The sequence below is a fragment of the Xenopus tropicalis genome, chromosome 5, assembly GCF_000004195.4.
Source record: "Xenopus tropicalis strain Nigerian chromosome 5, UCB_Xtro_10.0, whole genome shotgun sequence".
Classification (NCBI taxonomy): Eukaryota; Metazoa; Chordata; class Amphibia; order Anura; family Pipidae; genus Xenopus; species Xenopus tropicalis.
This window is the reverse complement of record NC_030681.2, coordinates 94,774,202-94,792,587: the sequence shown is the minus strand read 5'-3', so window position 1 is coordinate 94,792,587 and position 18,386 is coordinate 94,774,202. Positions and strand designations below refer to the sequence as shown.

Here is an 18,386-nt window from a genome sequence, read left to right as displayed (position 1 = left end):
GCAGATAAACAATGGCAGCTTCGACATGGCAAGGATGCTAAAGGAACTGGGTGCTCTGTCAAAGATTTAGAATAAACCCTTGATGTGAGAGAAGTGGCTTGCCAAAAATAAATAAGCAGAGGACAAAAGCAAGTACAATGAAGAACAGAAGAGAAAAAAGGGGTATGAATTTGTATTAATATGATGAAAATAAAAGGAGTTTTTAAATACATGTGTGAGATCCGTTATGTGGAAACCTGTAATCCAGAATGCCCTTCATTATATTGGATTACCTTAAAAATAAAAAATGTGTAATTATTGTTTTTTTTCATTCACTGTAAAATCGATTTCTGCTTTCATTCCTACCAAGACTCATTGAAACACATTTTACTAAAGGGGAACTCCGGCACCCAAACCAAAATTTGTTAAAGAGCCCAACACAACACAGAAACCTCTAATATAACTATCACTGTAGTCTGTTCCTTCAAAAGGTATAAAAAAAAATACCATTTTCATATGCTGAAATCCAGCTGCATAACAGTTCTTCAATCTGCAGGGGAGGAGGGACTAAAACACTGATGTTACAAACTGTAACAACTTCTCCACAGCTTACAGACAGCCTGCAGGAACTGCATAACCCACACTGCATTGCACTGTGATGTTACTTTTCTTATTGGCTTCACTTGTGAGGGAATTGTGGGATTTGGAGGATGCTGGCTGAAGGCAGGCTGAGGATGGTTGACTGCTGTTATACTTTATTTAGTCTCAAAGTAATCAGCCAGATCAGCAGTAGAATAGGGGGCCAGTCCTAGGTAACTGTTCCAAACCATATTATTACATTAAAAATCATGAAAAGGCTGCATATATTTTAATTGATGCACATTGTAAGGTTGTTTGAAATTATGTTTAATTTTCAAAAAGCCTACGTTGTGTTTGGGTGGAGTTCTCCCTCAATGTTTTTGCAAGTGAAACCCTAGAAATGACTGTTTCAGGCAGGATATACAGTTAGGGGCATATTTATCAAAATGTGATTTTAGATTTCAATAGATAAAAACTCACCCACAGTCTGTTTATTCCTATAGGATTTGTATAAGCGTATTTATCAATGGATGTAAGTTAGAACTCACCTTTCGATAAATACGCTTTTTAAAATCTCATTGTAATGAATAGAATGTGGGGTTTTATGTATTAGAAGCCACCTATAATCACCTGTGTAATATGTCTCCCTATGTGCCTATGTCTGTAGATAAAATAAACTAGAGCAATGTTACCCTGGCTCCGGTCATTGTTCTCTAATTGCTTAGATGTTGTAGCTTATCCCATAAACCATTCTCATTCCCAGAGTGTTTTGATATATCCTTCTATTATGTGTGTTTTTGTAATGTTTGGAAACATATTGTTGTGCATTTTGCAAACCAGCACAAAAACCTTTTCAGCCTTGCATGGCAATGAACATTTAAGAACTGTAGAATTTAAAAACTGACTGAACTGACTTGTTCACCTCTACATAATGGGATAGCAGCAACATTTCATATGATGTTTATGCAGGTTAGATACTAGCAATGAAACTTGCCATCAATCATTTACTAATACATTTTATCAGCTTCACTGGTGTCAGAATGTGCAAATTTAATGCTGATTTCCGACAGACTTTGCTGGAGTTATAGCAATGTTTTGTGTTTGGAAATTACCCGGGAGGTAGAAACGTCTGCACTTTGAATGCTGTGATATCTCCTTTTCCTCAGGAAAAACATCTGCGATAGACTCATTAAAAAAAATCATTTCCAATAAGAGAAGGCTGCAGAAAACAAACAAATCATCTACAGTGAAAAACAACTGGCAAATAGAAAGGAACCTCACGCTGTGTGTAATAGGCTTCATTTTCGCCATTTCTAATACCCTTCAGTGTATGAGATGAGATTTCAAACTTGCCTTCATTCACAGTTATAAATGACCCCAAACAATATGCTTTGTTTATCATAACCGAATGGAATGGCGGTTGTGAACAGAGCTGTACAATAAAGCCTTATCTTTGCTATTTCACTTTATTCCACCCCTTTTGCTTTTCTGCCATTATAACCCTTGAGGCAGCTCTGCCAATTATTGTGGACATTCAGCCTCTATTATTAAACTATCTATGTTAAAAATTCTCTGTTAATTGCAACTGGGGAGCTTGGAATATAAAAACAACCAACAATTATATTCATCAATTGTAATCCTCTTATGAGGGATTCAGAAGCATTAAATGATTTACATTAATTGACAAAGATAAGCTGCTATTATTATTTTTTTTTCCAACAAAAAATATGGCTTGGTAAACGCCATGAAATTTCTAATTAGCAAAGGCAGAACAAAAGTAAGGCAAACTTGAGGAGAAAAATATATCTTTCATTACTGGAATGACAAAATGGGTCATCTCTACTTTAGTAATGTTTTAGTTTTATCTGCTTTACTGAATGTATCAGCTCTGCCTATTTTTCTAAATGTGCTTACATAGGAAAAATATCTTTGAAATGATGTAAATAAGAGAGAATCATGGGAAGGAGACAGTCTAGCTCCTAAAATTTCCATTCTCAAAGAAATACCCTATAGGCTAAAGCTCACCCACCTGGTTTTTATCCGCACAGCCACGGCAGTTGCTGATCAGATCCACCCCTTATTGGGGCTTATCAAAGTAATGGGGTTTCTAAAAGACCATGAAAATGGATCCACGTCGAAAGCAGGGAAAACCCTACACTGATGAACCCCAATAGGAGGAAAATTATTCTGTAGTTGATATCTGATCAGCAACTGCCTTTTAAAGCCCAATGGGTGCTTTTTAGCCTATATTTTCATATTTCAGGACTGAAACTGTGTTTTGTTTCCAAAATACCTTCTGCTTTGCATGCAAGTGAGGAGTGAGTCTTCTCATTCAGAATGCTTTTCATGTGAATCCATTTCCCTGGTTCTACATATGCTGATCAGCAAACCCTACACAACACTAATTAGTCCCAATAGGAGCGAAGCTCATCTGTAGTTGGCACTTGGCTGCTCTTTAAAGTCAAATGGGTGACTTTGAATGGTTTTTATGTGGACAGAGCATAAACACCATATACTGAACACCAACCAGTGTTCATTCTTACATAACAGGGTCATCATTTTTGGATAAAGGGCTTGATTTACAAACATAGAACAAAAAAGTGAAGTTGGTCAGAAATTAATTATGAACAATTAAAGCAAAGACATGATCACCTGTGTTAGTACATGAGCCCTAAAGAAGTTACCCCCAACATGATACTCAGACAATAGCCACAATGATTGATCAACAAAAGTCCACAGCTGTTCATTAATGTTGTTGTGGGTAAAGGTGGCCTTACACATTGCATATGATATGATGGGCAATATCAGGCTAATTCAATTGTTTGGCTCTAGGGCCAAACGATCAAATTAAAATAGCAGGCAGAGTTGTCACTGGACCGAGGACCGCATCTACAAACTGATGAGGCCCCCGATCCAACAGGAAAACCTGCCTGATCGAGATCTAGCCAATTTTAGGCCAGAAGTTGGTCGGGTAGACCCGTCGGGGGGTGCCTATACTTTACCAGATAAGCTGAAGGACCTGAACCAGCAGCTGAAATCTGCTTGTGTATGGCCACCTTTAAATCTTCTCCCAATATTCCCCACCTACAGGTGGGTGATATCGGGAGAATCCAGGCTAATTCGATCGCTTGGCCCTGGGGCCAAACGATCGAATTATAACGACGGGTATAGGCAAAGTTGGTCCGGGGACCGCATCAACGAGCTGATGTGGTCCCTGATCCGACTTGATTTTTTAACCTGCCTGATCGATATCTGGACGATTTCAGGCAGGCCCGTCGGGAGTGCCAATACATGGGCCGATTAGCTGCCGAATCGGTCTAAGGGAGCGATAATGGCAGCTAGAATCGGCCCGTGTATGGGGACCTTTAGTCAAACAGGCCTGTCAGATTGTTCATTGTCATTAGCATTTTTAGACTTAACAGAATGCTTTAGGCTGGCACAATATTGACTCCAAATTGCAAGTGTGAAAAAACGTGAAATTCATAAAAAAAAGAAATAAACTGATTTTATAAGAAAATGATTATTGCTTATTTCAAACATTGTGAAAATAACTTTCATTTTTTTACCCACACTTGCCACTGGGAGTCCAGATTGTGACAGCCTAATTTGTTGTGGCAGTATTTAACACTACCCTTGTTATAAAAATATAATACATCTATTTTACTTTGCCTTCCTTATTTGTTTACTCTCATTGTTAAATCAGCCTAGATAATCTCCATTACAGCATTGTAGTAAATGTTTAAAAGCCTTGCGATAAGGGGTCATTAATCCTGCTTTGGCTCAGATCCTGAGAGTGTATCTTGAATCCCAGCCATAAAGCAAGAGAGGACATCTGCTGTTAGTATCACAAGTGTCACAGTACCAGGGAATGGTACTAAGCATACAAAGTTTGTTTTTCAGTTACTATAAATGTTTTTATAACTGGATTCTTTCTAGACACCAGAAAAGTTTTGAAATTATCAGGTCAGTAGGGAGGTTAGTTGAATGAGAAATTAGTTGTAGCACTTTGGCTTGCTGTTAGATTGTCTAGCAGTAGGGAAGAACAGGGTAATAATTTGTCCCTATGACAAAAGATGAATACACACTGTTACACTGTTATAAGGCAACAGCAACATTATAAACAGAAGAAACAGGCAAATGCTTAAAGGGATACTGTCATGATTTTTATGGTGTACTTTTTATTTCTAAATTACACTGTTTACACAACAAAAAATTAACTCTATCATTTAAAATGTTATTCTTGAACCAACAAATGTAATTTTGTAGCTGTAATATTGGTGTGTAGGCAGCCATCTCAGTGCATTGTGCCTGAGTCTGAGCTTTCAGAAGGAGCCAGCGCTACACATTAGAACTGCTTTCAGGTAACTTATTGTTTCTCCTACTCCCATGTAACTGGATTACAAGCTGGATTTCTTCTATAAGTGCTATTCTGATATCTACTGAGAGCTGCTGCCTTGCTACATTCCCATTGTTCTGCTGATCAGAGCACAGGTCACATGGCTGTAGCACCCGGGAAATGAAGAATATGGCTAGCCCCATGTGAAATTTTTAAATTAAATATGAAAAAATCTGTTTGTGTTTTTTAAAAATAGATTTCAATGTAGAAATCTGCTGGAGAAACTCTAATAACTGATGTGTCTTGACATGTTTTCCCATAAAAGTTTTCTTAAACTCTACAATTATGAATTGAATGGTCAATCAAAAAGCTCTCTAAAGCTTTTATATTACTTTTAAATTCCTAGAGGGAAGCCAGGTCTTCCTGCATTTTTACATCTTGGCATAAACTATTGGCCTTTTCTGTGAAGTCTGTGAATTCGAGTTTGTTTTTCTAAATCAAATAAACTCACATATCAAATGCTCACTTATTTATTAATAAGAAAAACTTGTTCGAATAAGAAAATCTAATACCTTTAATTTTTCGAGTTTACAACTGCAAAAAACTCGGGTTTGCAAATATGGCTTGACTTTGCTTAGGACAACTCCCATTGGCTTTTAGAATTTTTACATTTAAGTTTTTGGTTTTTTTGCACTTAATAAATTTGCACATTCAAGTTTTTGAAACATAATTCAAAAAGAGTCCCTGTAAAAAAAGTTGCAGTGAAAAAGTGCTCATAGACTCTGATGTATTGTGCACTGAAAAAAACGTTGCCATGAAAAAAATCCTATAGACTCCAATGTATTTTGCGTGGAAAAAGTAGATGCACACAAATTTTCAACATTTTTACAAATTTCCAGAAAAATGCAACAGATTCGTTCATCAATAGAATCTGAATTAATTTCTAATCAGACTTGTATCATGACATTTATATATATAAAGTTTATATATATATATATATATATATATACATATACTTTATATTGTGCATCAGTCCCTAAGCTCAGTAACTAAAAGCAGCACAGAGCATGTGCAGTGAATCAGCAGAAAAGAAGATAGGAAGCTACGAGGGGGATCTTTGCACAGATCTTCCCTGCTAAAGGCCTGTGGTTGCCTTGGGCTGGTACAGTAACCCAAAACATAATGTGGAAAACTGAAAAGCTAAAAAAAATCTTTAAGAAATGTATTTGGCTTTCTATAGAAGGCTAGCTGAAGCATTTAATACAAAGTTTATAGTGCCAAATCAGCATGCGTTCCTGGACAAATCAGTAGTTTTTAGATTTTGTTTCAGTTTAAGGCACCCAACATTAGGTCAGGGCCCTCTTAGCCAATAACAAACTTACTAATTCTCTAGTAAGCACTCATCTTGAGTATGCCGTTTAGACAACAAGTATCCAGCAATGACTTTTTTTTTCTCAAAATAAATGTAATTTATCATAAATGGTACCTGAGGGCCAGTCCTCTAAACCTGCTGCCCTAGTCAGGGGCCCTCAAGTGTCTATATTATAAATGAGGCCCTTAAGAGGTCTTAATATTGAAAGTAAAGGCTAATTTACTGAAAGTACAAAACTATGCGTACAAATCAATTCATTCTTAAACCTAAAATGAACCAGTACAGAAAGAAAAGATCAGGATTAACATCACTAGCAGCATCTAATGTGTAAAGGCCTCTCTTTGTATATATAGGTCTGTTCTAACAACATCTTTAAAAAGGATGCAATAGGACTGGAAATTTTCCAGAAACAGGAAACTAAATGAACAAAGTAAATGGAACACTTCGGTTGCCGTGAAGGCCTGTCACAAAGGGGTTTGATCTTATTTACAAATATATTCAGCCAATACAAAGAAATCTCTACAAAGAAGCCAAAACAAATGATTCTCTTTTAACTCACTAGTATGTATAGAGAACAAAAGGTCAGCTGTCAGCAATGGGAAGGTTTCTTCTGCAGTGAGAGCAGTAAAAATTAAAGAAGCCGGGGAGTTTAGAGTTGACAAATCTTTTATACCTACAGAAAAGCATGGGTGCAGTTTTCCTCTCTGTCTCTCTATTCTTCCAAACTTGTTTATTGTACCCAACAATAAAAAAATAATTATGTGAAAGGGTACCCCATATCTGTTTAGGTGGTACCCCATATCTGTTTTAGGCCACAGATAGAGCTCTCCTATGTTTGTAAGTAGTTGTGAGATACGGTAGCCCCAAAACTAACATTCTAATTGAACCACCATGTGATAACTGGTACCTGTATTAAATTGATGTTTACTAATGCAACACTTTTTTTTTACTGTAAAATAGGAGAGCTAAAGTGTTTCTGTATGAGAAGTATGATGTAATTGGAATTGCATAAACATGGCTGAATGAGTCACATGACTAGGCAGTGAATATAACTGGCTATACCTTGTTTTAGAGAGATAGGGGAAATAGAGAAGAGGAGGGGGTTGTCCGTACGTTGCATGATTTGAAGCCAAGTATTTATGAAAAAGTTGTGGAGAAAGAATGAAAGTGCTAAAACCGTATGGGCTGAACTTTTTACAGATTGTATGGTGACAGGGAAATTAATTGTAGGAGCATGTTACAGACTTCCTTATAGAGAAAGAGATTCAGCTCCTCTTGCAAATAAAATGGGCTACAAATCCTATTAATAGTGATTAGCGAATTTGTCCCATTTCTCTTTACTGAAAAATTAGCAAAACGCATTGAAGCCAATGGACTTTTTTTGTCTGTACCGCACAACTTTTTTTTCCCGCAGTCATTGGAGTCTGGGCATTTTTCGAGGTGAAGCCTGGAGAAAAATATCATCATTACTTTATTAATAGGGATTTTAATTATCAAAGATATTAATTGGAGAAATAAGACTGCCAGCACAGTTCATGGAAACAATTGTATAAATGCTCCACAAGACAATTTCATGGCTAAGAGTGTTGTGGACCCAACCAGAAAAAGCATAAGGATGACCCAATTTGGCTTAATTTAAGTTTATATAAATAAAAAAAATGCATCAAGTCAGAGAGATCAGATGCTTCTTTTAGGACCTATAAATATTACAAGTGTTGGAAAGTATTTTTGTCATATTTGCGATCTTAAGAAATTATCGTATCCAATCCGAATTTATCCCATTCGGGATTCAAACTCGCTTTTTAATGAATGTGCCCCTATGTGTGTGCTCATAGGCTGATGCTGTGCCTGCTAGTGCACTAAAAAGAAAAAGTAGATTGGGGTGCATTGGTCTTCTCTCTCTGTACAAGCCTGAAATACTCCTGTCATATGGAAAGGCACTAGCAGGGTGTTGTGGCTGTGGGGGTTCTCTCTACTCAACTATTACCCTTTCTCTAGCATGTCCATATATAGTGTATGAGCTTCTCTCAGCTGTCTCAGTACAGCTCACCAGGTTCTCACTAACCTATCTACACACTCCAGTTCCCTAACTGGTGGACAATCACCGTTGAGCTCTAACCTAATTATTTTACTTTGCTAGCTCTCCTATCTATCTTTCACTCTAGAGTGAGTCAACCACAATCTCCTCTCTATCTAGTCTTTGCAAGGTACAGCTTCCCACCTGGTCTGGTCTTGGTATTGCCTGCCTCCCTGTAATTAGTATAAAGCCAAAGAGGAAGTGCCTGGCTGAGGCACCTCCTTATACAGGCCCCTGAAGTCAATCTCTCTACAGGCCAACCTAAGAGGTTGGTGCCACCTAGTGGATAAACACTAAATATTTATATTTCACTTCCTTACAGGCCCACCCCCTGGTTTATACGATTTACTGTGCTCACACACAAACATCAGCCAATGAATAGACAGAGCTATGGGGCTGATTCACTAAAGGTCGTTAACGATTAACGCATAGTTGTATGTGTTAAAAAGTGTTCAATAATTAAGTACCGATTTATCAAAGTCATTTCGACCATGACAAAAGAGTGGCTTAAAGGAAAACATGTAAAAATGCAATATTTACTGATATGTACATGGGGACTAGGCAGAAGATTGACAGTTATTTGAATCTCCCACCCAGTCCAGCAAAAGGTACTGTCACTACCACGGCCTGTTTACCCCCTGAGACTAATTGGAGCAGCAGATGGGGTTTTTCTTTAGGCTAATGCCAGACGAGTCGTAGGGCGGATATTTTCGGCAAGCAGAAAAGCGCTTGCTGAAAATTCCGCCCCCACGCTTCCTACAGGTGCCTGCACCCGAATGAATGAGGTACGCTCGGGTGCATAGTAATTGCGCTCTCTGCACTAGCGATCTCACCACCCCCGGACCCGCTCCTGCGCTCAGAAGGTAAGCGCTGGGGAGTGGGGGGGGGGCGTTATCCAGGAGCCGCCTCAGGCGGCGATATGTCCAGAATCGCCCCTGATGAAAACGCAAGATAATGCAAAGTCTCGCGTTTCCGCTTGCCGAAAATATCCGCCCTTACCTTCCTCTGGATTAACTAGCAGTTAGGCAGGTTTCTGCAAAAAAAGTTTAATCATTGGCACCTATTCACACAACTGTGCAAAACTTATAAAAACACAACTGGTAGCATTCAGTTTGTAAGCTCAAATGTTTTATTCATTTAGGAAATTATATAAAATATTTATTGTTCTCAAAGTTTATTAATGGATCTGAATAATGCCCTTTAATAAGGGCTTTCCTTCAATAACTAGCCTGAGCCAAGAATAACCAAGGCAGTTTTATACTTTGCATTAACCAATTCATTTCTTTTATCTCTTCTGTCTGTCTGAATGTCTGTCTGTCATTTTAAATGTTTTCAAAACTTAAGGCCTGGAGGTGGAATCCTGGTCATATAATAAATCAAAACATAAAACCTTATTGCTCAGTTGGCACATTACTGAAATCTATTTCATGCACAAGTGGATTCAATCTGTATTAAGAATGCTACTCAGGAAACTAGGATAGGGGTAATACAGTATGTGAATTTTATACTGTTAAGCAATACCAGCTTTACCTGTAATATACCCTTAGGCATAAGAGTGTAGCCATCTGGCCATCATATCAGTACATATTGTCATTTCTAGGCCAATGATTTTGTGAAATGCAAAAACAGGGAGTAAAACATAAGCATTCATTTGCATATATTGAGATGTACGTCTGTACCTTTGTAAAACATCAAATCAGGCATGTATCTCTATGCTTTGGGTAAACTCGTTACCTTTGTAATGCTCTTTTTAAATACAGTGCTGTACTCTGCACTACCGTAAAAGAGGATGTAGTATTTTAATATTTACCTGCCCATAACTGAACTGAGTAAAGCTGGCCATACACGTGGCGATCTCACGATGTTTCGTACGACCGTCGGTCGCACGAAACATCGTCAGATCTGCCACACACCATTCAGGGCTGAATCGGCAGGTAAGGAGGTAGAAACAATAGGATTTCTACCTCCTTCTGCCGATTCAGCTCTGAAGGGAGAATTTTGGTCAGGCGCCTTCTATGGCGCCCGATCAAAATTTTCTAACCTGGCCGATCGGCGAGTCGACCGATATCAGCAGCTTCCTGCGATATCGGTCGGCTCGCTGACATGCCATACACGCACCGATTATCGTACGAAACGAGGTTTCGTACGATAATATCGGTGCGTGTATGGCCACCTTAAGGGAAAACCCGCAGCAATTACCTGCAGAGCAAGTGTACATGTGATTCTTAGACTCAGAATATGCCATTGCTACATGGTAAAGGAAGGGTATCATATCTGAACTCTAAGGGGAAGATTTATTAAGACACGAATGCGCGTATTTTCGCTGATTTTTTCACACTTGCATGACTTTTTCGTACGTTTGCGCAAAAAATTCAGAAAGGTTCTGTCTCTGTTTACAATCGTCTGGTACGAAAATTTCGTGACTTGCGAATCGCCAATACAATATTATCGTGACTAATACGATTTTTTCGTAAGCATTTTCGTGATATTTGCGATCTTCAGAAATTATCGTATCCAATCTGAATTTTTCCCATTCAGGATTCAAACTTGTGTTTTAATGAATCGGCCCCTTAGTCTCATTCTAAATAAAGTCAATGGACCATCAGTGGTTCTTTCACATAAACAGGGACTTTACTAAATATTGGGATTTAGGATAATGATGCGAAAGTAACCTGTAATTTTTACTATTTTTTTATTGGTGCAGGTAGCAAAGGAAATCAACAATAAAACATCTGCAGGAATATTATAAAGAATATTATGAAGAAAGCCTTAATATGATATATACTGCACACTACTGACAAGGCTAACAGAGGGATTGTAAGAGAACCATACAAAATAACATACTCATGCCAAAGATTGCACATAAATGTGGTAAAATCGATGTCACAAGTGTACAAGCCAGAGGGGATTTATCCTGGATGGCAGGTATATATCCCCTTTATTTTAGGTTTTGAACCCTTTAAGAGCCACCACAGGGTTAACCAGCAGACAGTGTGGGCTGGATGTCCAAGGGGTGTTTAAGAAAGTGAGTAGCAGGTGAAAGTGCTTTACATGTGGTTGCTACTTGCTGTTCACCAACTAAAGTTCTCCTAAAAGACCAGCATGTGGAAATCGCGCTGCATATTAGACTTTACTGCAAATGTAAGCAATTTCTGTTATGTTGGACTTTTGTTGCTGAATTCAAGCCATTTTCTCTTGCCATTTGATACAGTACTGCACAGAAAGTTAATTATACAACTTAAGAATACTGTCCTGGAACATAATATTTGTACTTGGATAGAGAACTGGCTAAATTATAGATTACAAAAAGTGGTGGTAAATGAAACATTTTCTAATTGGACCAAATACCACAGGGGTCTGCACTTGGGCTTTTGCTTTTCCACTTGTTTGACCTGGAGGTGGGCTTGAAAGTACTGTTTCTATTTTTGCTGACGACACTAAATTGTTCAAAACTATAAGTTCCATGCAGGATGCTGCCACTTTGCTGAGCGATTTGATAGAATTGGAAAACTGGACAGCAAACTGGAAAATGAGGTTCAGTGTTGAAAAGTGCAAAGTTATGCACTTTAATAGAAATAATATTAATGTGAGTTACACACTGAATGGTAGTTTGTTGGGGGTATCCTTAATCGAGAAGAATCTGGGGGTTTTTGAAGATAACAAGTTGTCTAATTCAACTCAGTGTCATTCTGTGGCTACTAAAGCAAATAACGGATCAGTGTACCCCTTTAGATTAGATTAGAAGCAGCGTAGGTGGTTTTTCACGGTGAGGGCAGTGAGGTTGTGGAATGCCCTTCCTAGTGATGTGGTAATGGCAGATTCTGTTAATGCCTATAAGAGGGGCCTGGATGAGTTCTTGAACAAGCATAATATCCAAGGCTATTGCGATACTAAGATCTACAATTAGGGACATAATTACTAAAACTGTTAACTTTTCTCATTTTCTTTTTAAAAATTCAAATAAACTCATTCCCATGAATGTCTGACATTTGCTAAAAAGTCTTAACTGAAAAAGTTTGTGCAAAACTAATCCTACCCATTTTACACCCCTGGGGCTTACAATGACAGGGTCTGTCTGTCAGTAACTAATCCTTGTCCACAGTGTCCTGATATTTTAACTTAATCCAAAAGATCAGGCCTACTTCAGCCACTGGACCCTCAGCACTCCCACCTGCCTCTCATGTAGAGTGTTACCCCCATATGTAATAACAGCTTCATGGCTGCAGTTTATTTTGTTGGAATTGTGCTATGTTGTCATTATGAAGTTTAAACCTTTGATATAACACTTAGGAGAAGGTAGTCATTTCTATATAACTGCGCCCACACACTGACAAGCCAAGATGCCAGTCCCCACATTGCTTTGCATACTTATCTTCTCCTTAGCACATCTGTGAATCCATGAACATCAAAATCACTGTGGGAACTGCAGTATTGGCTGCGGAGAGCTGAGTAATGATACCGATGAGAACATATTTATTTAAAGATGATATAGAGATTGTCAGGTTAGAACTGGGATTCAAAATAGGCCCTGGCATTTCAAGTACACAGAGGCTCAAACTGCCCCCCACCAGCCCAATAAAACCCTACTAATAATAATTTGGGGTACTGAGCTTCTCTTGCTCACTAATCCTACTCATTTTACACCCCTGGGGCTTACAATGACAGGGTCTGTCTAACTAATCCTTGTTCACAGGGTCCTGGTACCCTAGCTTAATCCAGAAGATCAGGCCAACTTCAGCCACTGGACCCTCAGCACTCCCACCTGCCTCTCATGTAAAACGTTACCCCCATATGTAATAAAAGGCAATAAGTTTGCCCTGTAGCAGAAACTCATAGCAACCAATAAGATGTTTGCTTTTAAATGGGTTACCAGCAAATGCTACCTGCTGTTTGGTTTCTAAGGGTTACTACTCCTGGGCAAACTTAGTGCCTTTTATTACATTACCCCATAACAGCCTAGCACATGGGGATCCCACCATTTTTATCAACTAGGGAGCAGGACAACCCATAACATCACAGTCAATTGGGGAATACCTCTGTTCTATAGGGCACAGGTCACCCCAGTGTCACATCCTGTCAAGGAGAAAGAGATGATCTGTTTCACATCCCTGTGCTTGTATGGATGCTGTATATAGCAAATAAGTCTTATTAGCTATGGATACAACTTCCCTTCTTGCTTTACAGATGACTTGCTCTTTGGTTTTGTATTCCTAGAGGGTAACAAAATTATACCCATGACAAAATACACAGAACTACAAAATGATATTGTTACAATGTCCTATTCAAGATGAATATTTCAATTGCACAAATAACAGTAGTACTTATGATTCCTTATACAGCAGCTCCTATTCCTTTTGTTAGGAATTTGCTTTTTAAAAATGGTTTCCATAGAAACTAAATAATAAAAAAGCTTTCACTGCAGTTCACATTGCAGCAGTACTACTTAATGTGTTCAATAATAAATGTTGGAATATTTAGCTTAACCTTGCAGACTTTAGAATGCTCTGAGAAATATCTTTATCTTAAATATGCTTTGTTAAGCTGAATATCAGTGTTCTAGTCCCAGTTTAGAACAGTCTTTGTGTCTGTGGTACTTTTTCCACATGTGCCTTACCACTTAAATTCCCTTGATGGCAGCAAAGAACAAGCCAACATTAGTAACACATGAAAATGTTGAAACGAGGAATTAAGAAAAAAAACAAAAAAAAAAACTTGTATTTGTTTCAAAGCATTTTCATTTTCTCTCTGAATTCAATCTCAATTAGTTGTTTTGAAAAACATCAGGTGCAGTTTCTACTCGACATAAATCTGTATTAAGCTGCATTAACCTTACTGCAGTTGTTCTGATATTTTGAAAGCTGCTGAAAAAAATCTCAGTTGCTCAGTTTTTTTTCAGTTCAGTCATTTACTTTCCCTAAACAAAGGCATTTTCAACATATGCGCCTGTTACGCCACATGGTGTAACCTGCCATTAGCTTCATGGCTGCAGTTTATTTTGTTGGATTTCTGCTATGTTGCTATTTTGAAGTTTAAACCTTTGATATAACACTTAGGAGAAGGTAGTCATTTCTATATAACTGTGCCCACACACTGACAAGCCAAGATGCCAGTCCCCACATTGCTTTGCATACTTATCTTCTCCTTAGCACATCTGTGAATCCCTGAACATGGAAAGCACTGTAGGAATTGCAGTATTGGCTGCGGAGAGCTGAGTAACGCTACCGATGAGAGCATATTTATTTAAAGGTGATATAGAGATTGTCAGGTCAGGACTGGGATTCAAAATAGGCCCTGGCATTTCAAGTACACAGAGGCCCAAACTGCCCCCCACCAGCCCAATACATAGTGACTGCCCATGGCATCTTACAGTAGCCCCTCTGGCATTTGCCAAAATCCACAAATTGCCAGTACAGATCAGGAGCTTGCTATAAGTCACCAGAGGGAAATTTCCTTACTCCTTATTCACTTGTATAGAGTTTTTATGGGCCTGTTTATAAAAAGGATATACTCCCACTTTCACCCTTTCACAAATATGGCTCTAAAAATAGAGAGTAGTGGAATTTTCCTCTCTGGTAATCTCTAAATATGGTATGTGTACAGAGAGTGTAAATAAAAGGTAGCAATATTTTTCAGCAAGACTGCCAAAGCATAATGAAGCTGATTGATACAGAGTAAAGATGCATTGCAATCAACATCAATATTAACCACATAACTTGAACATTAGTAAACATATAGGCTCCCAGGGCTCCAAGTCATTATTTCTTCTGAGTGCACATTTGGTATAACGAACATTAATATTAACAATATGACATGAACAAAATGTATAGGCTCCCAATGCACTGAATCATTATTCTTTTGAAGTACATGAAAGTCTTAATCAACAGGATACTGAAATATTATGACAGTTTTCAAGGTGCCTTTAGAGTCGAGTACATGAAAGGGACACCACGCACAAAACTTTTCCCTCTGCATAGTGCTTAGTAAAAACATATTCCTATGCTGGATAGTTTTATTATGTTTTTGTACAGGCTAGCCTGTTCTAAGGGCAAGCTTGGAATTCTGTTCCTGATGTAACTATTGGTTAGTGCACTTGATCGTTTGACTTGCCAGACATGCACGTTGACATTGTGATGCTGCTTTCCATGCAAAGTTTCCCTTTTTTTCTTTTTTGCCTCCTGTAAATACTCCATTTTTGACCTGGCTTCTTGCTCCAGTTATGATTAATGCAACCTATCTCCTAACCCCTGCTGGCTTTACTTTAAAATTGTCCTCCACTTGTTCCTGTTTTGTTAAACTGGATTTCCTTCACCACTTCTGCTACATTTGTTCTGTCACCACCTAAATAACAACTTTGCAGTGCTAATGAAAATATTGGTTACAAACAATTACAAAAAAGATAAATCAACAAAATTGCATACCATACCAATTGACATACATGGCCCCCATGCTCCACCCTCCTAGTGCGTTTTGTACCATTGGGTGCTTCAGCAGAGGATTTCATCACCTCCAGAGTACATAACCTTTTGGGTAGAGACAGAAAGCCCTTTTTTATCCATCAAGCCTTGGAAGAATGCCCATTGGATAACATGTACTTTATCCACCATATGTTGACTGTTCATTGTTCCACTCACATCTAACCATGCCCTCCTGGCCACTACTCTTATGACCTTAATGAGATAACACTAAGCTTACAGCCACATAGGGCTGATTCGCATCATGCATTTATCCACAAGCCCAGAATCAGCCCCATGTAACCTTAGTGTAATCATGTTATGCTCCAAATAGTGTTACGCTCCAAATAGCATTTTCACGTGGCTAGGTGCAGGAATGTGTGAGTTCATGTTGGGTTGACGCTGTGGCCCAGGGAAAGCCTCTTTGAAGTGTATGGGCTGATTTTGGCCTGTGTTTATCTGCAGGCTGAGAATCAGCCCCTTATGGCCATAGCTCACGCTAAAGGCCATTTTTGAGTCTTGAGAGGAAGGTTTAAATACAAGCATCTAAAGAAATGCTAAAGCTAGCAGCAGAAACAGAAATACCAATTATACCTAGGACTAAGGAAAGTAAAAGAAAACTAACCATAAACTTAAAAGAAATTACATATATCATTAATACACATAAAGCATTTTATATTTTAGATTAAATTCCATTTTATCTCTGCCTATATCAACTTTTATAAGTTATACAAGTACAGACAGAAAATCTGTTAAACATATGTTTTGAATTAGCAAAATACTTTCTTTTGGGTTATTGTCTGATTGAAATGCAATTTGCTTAAAAAAATGCCGCAAACAAATGCCCATCGACAATGTTCCCTCTAATTTCTTCTTGGCTGAGTGCGTAAAACTTCTGTTGTAGCAACCTTTGAAAAAAACTGATGTATGCAGGTCATAAAAAGCACAAAATTGTGTTTTGCCACTAAATTCTTTGTGTGCACCCCAATTTTATGTGTGTGCTGACCTGACAAAATGTGTGCGTGCACACAAGCACCAGAAAAAAAACATTAACTTTTATGTGTTTTGCAAATTTTTTTGCTGTTTTTTTAATTTTTCTAAAGTTTTGCAAATTCTTCAGCAAAGCGAAATGAGACAGAGTCACTCTGATAACAATTCTGATAACAATTCCTATCTGAATCCAGAGTTATACTAGGTAATGCAGAATTTCTGTAGAAGGAGAACTGAGGACGCAAATAATTGTGATATCTATTATTTGTGGTTAGTTGTGCTGAAGTCAGCACAAATAGATACAGTGAGTCTGGAACCATTGTTATATTATAGCAACATACAATGTAATTTGGGAAACATCCAAAGAAGTGTCATTGAATTCAAGGAAAGCAAATTTTGTAATAACTTTCTTACAACAGCATGGAACAAATAAAATCTAGCTGGCTGCTCTGTTAAGCCTCTTGATGTTAAAGTCCTTACTTCCATTGGGGTGATGGTTGAATACAAATCTTGCAATACAAGCAACCCGGCCTGGGGAGAGACTAGATTTTATTTTTTTTGTTTTTTTTTAATTTGACGGGATAATGAAAATGGGAGGAAATCATTATCCATGTAAATACAGAACCCCATTTAAAAAGCATTTAACAAATACAAGAACTAGAGAGAGAGAGAATAAAGCAGCAAATGATAAAGCAGGATTGATCTTCTAGGTTATATGTATTACTATTCTAAAACTGTTCATACAAAAATCAGAAAAATAAAACTGAATAGAAGATAAAAAAAATTCATCAAAAGGAAGCCTCTTTTCTCCTTTGTCATCTCTGAATGCCTCAGTGCTGGCTTATGGGAGGCATTATCATGTAAATAATCCTGGCAAAAAACATCTCTCCTACTTTCAGATCCAAAGAAATTAGTCAGCAGTCACTGGCACTAGCACTAAAATAGCAATCATGAACGCCTGTATTACCCATGAACCACAGAAAACCACAAGGATTAAAAAATGAAGTATAAAATAATCATTTTTAAAGAAATACGAATGCTTGAAAAAATAAAAGCACAACTACTAGTTATCAGAACAATTATGTACAATTACAAGTATTCAGCTGCCGGATGTCAAGGACTGTGTTTTTCTCCATTAACTCCTTCTGCTTTCCTAAAGATCATTTACATTCATGCCACCTTTAACACGTTTCCTACCCAACCTATTTGCTTACTCTTACTCATCTCAAGGCAATTGAGATGTTGTGTCAATAAAAAATGTTGCTTTTAATATACTATTTTGGTGACCATGTGATTTTTCTAAATGCCTACTCCCATTTTTTGCTATATACATTGTTTTGCTCCCCTTGCTGAGGGTCTGGGCTGTTGCACTGGGATCATGTTCTATTCTTGATAAGTTACTCTTGCTTTTTTAACTAATTTATAGTTATGATTTAAGAGTTATGATTTAATACATTTGGATTTCTTTGAAGTTTTGTACCAATTTCAATAATTACAAGGCTCCCTACAGTGATCTGCGGGCAAGTTACTGTGCCCAGTCAGGATTAATAATATGGTACAGCCAGCTGATGTCTTTGCATGCTGCAGTGCCTTAATATATAA

The 18,386-nt window shown here is 37.9% G+C and overlaps 1 long non-coding RNA gene across 2 annotated transcripts in view; it reads left to right on the top strand.

The window, feature by feature from the left end:
* The first annotated feature begins 11,347 nt into the window (after positions 1 to 11,347).
* LOC108647684 overlaps positions 11,348 to 18,386 on the top strand; it is a 126,917-nt gene continuing 119,878 nt past the window's right edge. For both annotated transcript variants that reach the window (XR_001924631.2, XR_004222793.1), the window contains exon 1: positions 11,348 to 11,484. This is a non-coding gene — a long non-coding RNA (uncharacterized LOC108647684). The remainder of the gene's footprint in view (positions 11,485 to 18,386) is intronic.